We start from the raw sequence: 8,620 nt of genomic DNA, 5'->3' as shown, positions 1-8,620 counted from the left end.
ATATTGAAAACCCAGACCTCTTTACAGCCAGTCAGGCAACAATGTAAAAACGTACACTACTCAAAGTTAACCATATGAAGAAACAGAAGACTAAAACCCACACCAGGAGAAAAATCAGTCAGCAGAAATGAAGCCCAGAAACGACAGAGATAATGAAATCAGCAATATATTTAGTTATTTATTTATTTTAACAGGAAACTCACATTTATTGGAAGGGAGGGAAGAACACTGGGGGAGATCCCATTGCTGTGAGTCTCCTAAACAGCGCAGTCTCAGGCCTGCCGCCTTTCCAGGTAGGCTGGGGAGGTGGCTGAGCAAAAGACCTTGGTCCTAGCAGCAAGACAAGAGGGAGGCCGAGGACTCAGGCGTCAGCCACGTCCAGCCCGCCGACCCACAACCATTGCTTGAACCCTCATGCCTGGTGGGCTCAGACGGCAATGGGCTCCCAGCCCCGGTTCTGCCTCTTCACCACAAACACCCTCTGTCCTGACACAGTCACCAGCAGCGTGTGTTCTCCAAAGACCACAGACAGACGCTTGAAGGGGACGTTCATGCTAGGGTGCAAGCCGGAAACCACAGGCCGTGCTGACCAGCTCGGAGATGTCACTGGCTGCCTGCTCATCCTTCTCGAGGTCCCCGGACAACCCCAGCACTGCACCTTCGCTCAGCACCAGGTAGCCCAGCTGGTCTGGGATTCGCTCCAGCCCCTGGGTCAATGCAGATGTCATCGCAGTCCTAGGCGCTGGGCAAGTTGCCTGCCAAAGGTGACTCGGCGACTTTTGAAATTAGCAGTATATTTAAAAGAGTCACTGTAACTATGATGAAGATGCTCAAGATTTAAAGAAATACGTGAGGGCCAACTCCGTGGTGTAACAGGCTAAGCTTCTGCCCGTGGCACTGGCATCCCATATGGGCATCAGTGTTGCACCTGCTCCACTTTCTATCCAGCTCTCTGCTTTTATTCTTTGAAAGCGGCAGAGGATGGTCCAAAGCCTTGCGACCCTGCACCAGCATGGGAGACTTGCAGGAGGCACCTGGCTTTGTGCCAGCCCAGCTCTGGCCACTGCAGCCATTTGGGGAGTGAACCAGCAGATGAAAGATTTTTCTCTGTCTCTCCTTCTCTCTGTAAAATCTGCCTTTAAAGTCAAAACAGAGAAGCCTTAAAAAAAACACAAAGGAGAAGCTAAATTGTGAAACCAGGAAAGTGACAACAGCTCAAATTCCTTGTGTCAATTGATATGCTAATGAAACTGCCACTGCTGCCCTTTATCAGCAGATCCTCTAACCCTCACAAAGCAGCAACTGGATGAGCATCATTCCCTGCTGCAGGCCAAGAAAGCAACTGGGAGCTGACCAGTCACCTGTTGTTTTCTGTTTCTTTAATCACAAAGCTGATATCTTCCACTTGGCTTATTATTACAAGTCATTCAGTTTTGTGGAATGTTGCTTGCCTCTAGCATAATGCCAATTAAGATGTTTAAACTACAAGGTCGGTGTTGTTCCTCAGCGCTTGGAGCTGTATCTTGGAGTATCAGCACGAATCAACAAAAGGAAGACCGCTTTTTCTTCCTTCCCCTCCCTTTCTCTATTATTCTGCCTTTCGAGTAAATAATTCTTTTTTTAAAGATTTTATTATTATTGGAAAGCCGGATATACAGAGAGGAGGAGAGACAGAGAGGAAGATCTTCCATCCGATGTTTCACTCCCCAAGTGAGCCACAACGGGCCTGTGCGCGCCAATCCAATGCCGGGAACCAGGAACCTCTTCCGGGTCTCCCATGCGGGTGCAGAGTCCCAAAGCTTTGGGCCGTCCTCGACTTCTTTCCAAGGCCAAAAGCAGGGAGCTGGATGGAACAGAGAGCTGGATGGGAAGTGAGCAGCCAGGATTAGAACCGGCGCCCATACGGGATCCCAGCGCGTTCGAGGCGAAGACTTTAGGGGCTAGGACACGCCGCCGGGCCCTAAATAATTCTTTTTAAAACAGAATCTTTGAGGTTACCCACCCCCGTTTGGATCTACCACATGGGATGCAAGAAACCCAAATCCTTCCTCACAGGATCAAAGGTCATCGGAACAACAGCTAGGAGCCCTGAATGGTTCACAGCAACAGAAGAACAGAGCTTTCTCTGGTCATTACTTAGTTCCAACTTTGGATCCCCACCCTTTCTTGCAATGACCATCAGGGTCGCTCTGGAGTTCCCCCACGCCCCCGAAAAAAGCAAACAAACAAAAAAAATTAGAATAGATAGACAGAGAACAACAAGGAAAGCTTAGAACCAGACAGGAAACAGTCAGTGTGGAGCCACATATACCTTACTAGGTAGGGCACAAACATGAGTTACTCCTCACTAGGGTATTGAAGATTTCTCTGCACACCCCTCCTAAAACTGTTCTGTGCCTCAACTGTTGACAAATGCCTTGTTAGAATTATAAGCCAGTTTAGACTATCCTAAAATCTGCCAAGTTCAGCAAACTTGTGCTTCAACACTATAAACTGCTAAATACTAAAATGAAAATAGACATGAGACAGCTGAATAGTGCCCTATAGCCATTTTAAGGTGTATAGCAGCCGGTTCTGTGTATAAACTAAAATTGAAATGTCAATGAAGTACTCATAGGATGTGGTTAAGAACTTGATTTTTTAACATATTTATTACTCAATACCATGTCAATTAATTCTGTAATGTTGTAAATTGTTGTTGATGTTGTGTTGGGGCTTCCAGTTGATCGGGATGATATTCTGCCAGCTCTGCCTTCAGGCCAGAGATGGTCTCCCCAAGAAACTGTTGAATTGATCTGGACAATAAGATGCTGGACTCGATGCTTGGTATATGTATGCAAAGAAAGAATCTTGACTGAATTTGAACTGTAATACTGCACCAAGGTGGAGGAATCCACCATGGGGGAAAGGTATGGGGAGGGGTTGGGGGAACCTCAGAGCCTATGAAACTATGTCACATAATGCAATGTAATTAATAATATTAATAATAATAATAATACAAACAGAATCTGTGATTTGTCACATCTTGTTGTTTGACTCTAGGACACGTGTAGGAGTTGGTCATTCTGAGTTTGGCTTTCTGAGTACCACTCGGCCTATTCAGTTTGTGGAAGGGGATCTTTAAAACAGCAACCACCATTGCTTGTACGTACGATGTCATGAGACATGTTAAGAGTAGAACACTAGGGCCCGGCGTCATGGTTCCCGGCTTCAGATCGGCGCAGCACCAGCCGTTGTGCTCACTGGGGAGTCAATCATCAGATGGAAGATCTTCCTCTGTGTCTCTCTTCCTCCTCTCTGTATGTCTGACTTTGTAATAAATTAAATAAATCATTAAAAAAAAAAGAGTAGAGCACTAGAATCAAGACTACAGCTGAAGGACTACATTACTGTGAAACAGAAGACAATGGGGAGGGGGGAAGGGAAAGGATGGGAGAAGGGAGAAAGTTCTATATCTACAAACAAAACTATAAAGTGGAAAATAAAAATGCAACAATTAAAACCAACAGTAACATCCAACTTCTTTATTCAAAAGGCAGAGTGACAGAGGGAAAGAGAAATCTTCCATTTGCTGATTTATTCCTCCTAATGACCACGACAGACAGGGTGGGGCCAGGCGGAAGCCAGGAGCCTGGGACTCCACGGGTGTGTCCCATGGCCCAGGTATTTGAGTGATCTTCTGTTGCCTTCCCTGGCAGGGAGCTGGACTGGAAGCACACAGCCAGAACTCAGACCTGAGCTCTAATCTGGGGTACCGGCAATCACAGGTGAGGCTGTGCTACACCACCACTCAGCTCCTTTTATTTTCAGCACATTTTCTTGAATTACACTTTCGATTTTTTAAAAAGATTTGTTTATTTTTATGACAAAGGCAGATTCACAGAGAGAAGGAAGGATACCATGCGCTGAGTCAGTCCCTAAACGGCTACAATGGCAGGAGCTGAGCCAATCCAAAGCCAAGAGCCAGGAGCTTCTTCCAAGTCTCCCACATGGGTGCAGGGTCCCAAGGTTTTTGAGCCATCCTCTGCTGTTTTCCCAGTCTACAAGCAGGGAGCTCAAAGGGAAGTGGAACAGCCAGGACATGAACCATCACCCATATGGTGATGTCCTGGTGCTTGAAAGGGGAGGATTAACCAACTGAACCACGTGCTGGGCCTTATAATTTCAAATATCAACGCTGATCAGCTTTTTTGTTAACTTTTCTTCAAGGATTCCAGTTATGTTTACACCATTTTTCCCTTACTCATCTTCTATTTCAACAACTGTTGTACCTGGGCTTGCCGTGGCAGGGAACAGCAGCCACCACTAGCTGCTAGCCACAGAAGCCACTCAAGGGCACCTGCTGCCGGCCCACTACCGCACCGCACCATGTTATATTATAGCTCAGTGGCAGCTTGTGGCAGAAGCGGCAGGCAGCCACAGTGGAGACAACTAGCCAAGCAGCTGGGACGCATCCCAATTCTGCTGCTGCAGAGCCACAGCTCCATTCACAGCTCCATTCACAGCTTGGCGGTGGGTCTGGTAATGGCTCAGCCCAGGCTGGGCAGCAGGCTCTAGTCTCTCAGCCTCGGGTCTTCCCCAGAGGAGCCAGCACGAGTGGCACTTCCATGCAAACACACAAGTCGAGTTTGGGCCTCCAACTGTCACGGACGCAGCGGTCCTTGGTCAAGAGAGCCCCAAGGTAGGAAAATCACAGGATTCTTATACAGGTCAGGGGGATTCCACAGTCACTCTTGTGATTGGTTAATTATATTTCAGCCAGTCAGAATTGTTAACTATCAATCCCTCGTTTACACAGTCCTATCTCTTCAGGGAAACCTTGCCTTAAGGTCACCTAGGCTAAGCAGATGGAGTCTCTTAAGGTAATTGGGATTCCAAGGTCTTTCATTGTTTTTCATGACTTTCTCTCTGGCCCCTTTCACTTGGACACAGCCCAGCCAAACTGGTAAGAGGAATGCTTCCAAAGGAAAACATTTGTGCCACAGCAGATGCAGAAAGAAATTTTGTCTGAACTTCCGTCATCAGACCAGGGCAGAACTCTCTGCCCCAGCCCGCTTCTCTGGGGCTCCAGTCAGGGAGGTGGTGACCTTGGGCAGGAGCTTTGCCCAGCATCCATATAAATGGCTTCATCAGAACCTTCTATGCTTCAAAGCTCTAGCCTGCCTTCACCCCTCACTTAAACTTTACCCCCAGCTGTGCCCTCACATGCACATTTCTTTCCTATTAATTTGCCTGTTGCCACTGAAAGATTTTTTCTTTTTTTTGAAATTCAGATTTGTAGGGCCCAGGTGCCATGGCTCAATTAGCTAATCCTCTCTTTACAAGCACCATGATGCCATATCAGTGCCGGTTCATGTCCCAGCTGCTCCACTTCCCACCCAGCTCCCTGCCTGGGGCCTGCGAAAGCAATGGAGGATGGCCTAAAAGCCTTGAGACCCAGCACCCACATGGAGACCTGGAAACAGATCCTGACTTTATTTCTGGCTTCAGATTGGCCCAGCTCCAGCCATTGTGGCCATCTGAGGAGTGAATCAGTGAATGGAAAATATTTCTCTCCATGTCTTTGTCTCTCCATAAATGTGCCTTTCCAATAAAAATAAGTAAATCTTTCAACAAAGAAGGAAAAAGAGAAAAAGAGAAAAAGAAAGAAAGAAGTAGAAAAAAAAGAGAGAGAGAAGATTTTCCATCTGATGGTTTGCTCTCCAAGTGGCTCCAGCAGTCAGAGCTGAGCCTATCAGAAGCCAGGAGCCAGGGATGTCTTCCAAACCTACCACAATGGTGCAGGTCCAATGGGCTTGGACCATCCTCTCTTGCTTTCCTAGGCCATCAAGCAGAGAACTGGACCGTAAGTGGAGCAGTGTGGACTAGGACCCATGTCTTTATGGGATGCCAACCTTGCAAGTTGGAAGATTAGCCTGTTTAGCCACTGCACTGGCCCCTGTTAGTAGCCATTTACTATGCAGGTCCCCAGCCAGTTAGACTTGGGTTGGCAGAAGAGAAACTTTTCTTCCCAATACTTTTCTCTTCATTTATTCAACTTTCACCCTCTTGGTTTTCCCACTCTCTCCAATGCTGCATGCACTGTACTTCCTTCTGATTTAATTCTGCCTTGGTCACATAACTGAATCTTTGTGTCCAAACTAATTGACCTCTTTGTTTTCCCATGATTTTTTTCTTTTTTTTTTTAAGATTTATGTTTTTTTTTTAAGATTTATTATTGGAAAGCCGGATATACAGAGAGGAGGAGAGGCAGAGAGGAAGATCTTCCATCCGATGATTCACTCCCCAAGTGAGCCGCAATGGGCCGGTGCACGCCAATCCGATACCGGGAACCAGGAACCTCTTCCGGGTCTCCCACGCGGGTGCAGAGTCCCAAAGCTTTGGGCCGTCCTTGACTGCTTTCCCAGGCCACAAGCAGGGAGCTGGATGGGAAGTGGAGCTGCCGGGATTAGAACCAGAGCCCATATGGGATCCCGGTGCGTTCAAGGCGAGGACTTTAGCCGCTAGGCCACGCCACCGGGCACAAAGATTTATGTATTTTTATTGGAAAGACAGATATACAGAGAGGGGGAGAGACAGAGAGGAAGATCTTCTGTCCAATGGTTCACTCCCCAAGTGATCACAATGGCTGGAACAGAGCCAATCTGAAGCCAGGAGCCAGGAGCTTCTTCCAGGTCTCCCACTGGGAGAAGGGCCCGAGCCTTTGGGCTGTCCTTGACTGCTTTTGCAGTCCCCAGGCAAGGAGCTGGATAGGAAGAGAAACAGCTGGGACAGGAACCGGAGCCCATAAGGGATCCCAGACGTTGAAGGGAAAGGATTAGCCAGTTGAGCCATCGCACCAGGTCCTCAAATTACTAGTTCATGATAATTTTTCACATCCTCTAATATTTATTTCAAGACAATTGAGTTTATATAAATAGCTAATTTCCTTTTGCTTCTTTGTAGGCTTTTTTTCTGCAAATGATGTGGAAATGGTCTTCATTTGAGCTATTTTGGTTCTCACTTTGCATTTTCTTACAGAAACGTTGTATCAATTTACTCTATCTGGTTTATTCATGTATTGGACTGAGAATGGTGCCACAGGTGCCTAGTTCAACAGAGCCCCCTACTGTTAGCATGGGAAGGTACCGTTTCTTATAAGGAGCACTTCTCAGTGTCCCCTAAGCCTTGCCGGTAACTGCAAAATCAAAGCTGAATAATAAGCCCAAAGCATGATTTGTATTTCCCCCAATTCAGATTCAAGTATGGGGTTTTGCAGAGGCTGTGTGACATGTGATACTGAGATGGCCTGAAGGAAGACGGCATGATGTGACTCCCGCTGTCTTCACTCTAGCCTGACAGTAAGGTGATTTGCAGGAAACGTAAAATAATGCCATTCTTCTCATGAAATTTTGCTTTAGAAAGTGTAATTTTTCCGTTGAAATTTGGTTATGTTAGCATGTGATGGACTTGTGACAGGTACTTTTAACTACGTTTCTAAAATGTTTTTAAAATTCTCATTTATAGGGACTGGTGTTGTGAGTTATGGTACAGCAAGTTAAGCCATTGTCTGTGACGTTGCCATTCCATTTGGTGCTGGTTCATATCCTCTAGCTGTTCCACTTCTGATCCAGCTCCCCGTTTATGAGCCTAGAGACGCAGCAAAAGTCGACCCAAGTGCTTGGGTTCCTGCCTTCCATATGGGAGACTCAGATCAAGCTCTTGGCTTCTGGCTCTGTTCTGACATGGCCTGGCCTTGGTACTCATTTCTGGGCGAGTGTGGATCAGCAGATGGAAAAGCTCTCATTCTGTACCTCTGCCTTTCAAAATACACAAATGTTTAGAAAAAAAAATTCCCTGCTGTTTCCCAGAATCATTAGCAGGAAGCAGAATTCGAAGCAAAATAACTAGGGCTCCACTCAACATGCTGATGTGGGATGCAGACCCCTCAACTCCCATCCCTTTCCCTGCCTCCCACCCAGTTCCTGCTACTGCACACGCTGAGGGACCGCAGGTGGCTCAGTCCTCGGGCCCCTTGCCACACATGTGGGAGATGCCGGTGGAGTTCAGGGCCCAGGTCTGTGTCAGGCCTTTTGGAGTGAACAAACAAATGAGAGAGCTTTTCCTGTCTCTTTGTCTTTCAAGTAGAAAGTGAAAAAAAAAAGTCATGAAACTAAACAAGTTTGAGGCATGTGGTACTTTTCTCAACTGTCTCCTTTCTGAGCCCTCCCCGTGGTCAGTGTCCTGAGCCCCAGGACTCAGGGTGGACAGTCTTCATCTCTGACCTGGACATGTCGCATCCACCTGCTGTGAATGGGCCCTCTCCTCCCACACAGTTTTTCCAAGACTGCGCATTCTTGCTGCAGAGATTTGCAGAATTTTGCAAGCTGTCTCAACGGGCTCTTGTGTTTCTTCTCTACTTGCAGGTCATCTGAAGTTTGGGAACTCTGATCACCTATGGATGCTGAGAGGGAAATTTTTTCTGTCTTGTTCTATATCAGGAACTATCTAATTTTTCCTTGAATGGCTAGAGGGTAAATATTCCAGACTTTCAACCACTCAGCCCTGCCATCATGAAGTGAAAGCAGCTATAAAGGCAAGGTACAAACCAACAGACAAAGTTGTGCTCCAATACTTCTTT

At 46.8% G+C, this 8,620-nt stretch overlaps 1 pseudogene; it reads right to left on the bottom strand.

The window, feature by feature from the left end:
* Positions 1 to 426: 426 nt before the first annotated feature.
* On the bottom strand, positions 427 to 771 carry LOC101525931 (ragulator complex protein LAMTOR4-like; annotated as a pseudogene).
* Positions 772 to 8,620: the final 7,849 nt, after the last annotated feature.

Source organism: Ochotona princeps, chromosome 2 (genome assembly GCF_030435755.1).
Source record: "Ochotona princeps isolate mOchPri1 chromosome 2, mOchPri1.hap1, whole genome shotgun sequence".
NCBI lineage: Eukaryota > Metazoa > Chordata > Mammalia > Lagomorpha > Ochotonidae > Ochotona > Ochotona princeps.
Note: the sequence above shows the minus strand (reverse complement) of the source record. Positions and strands in the feature narration are given on the sequence as shown.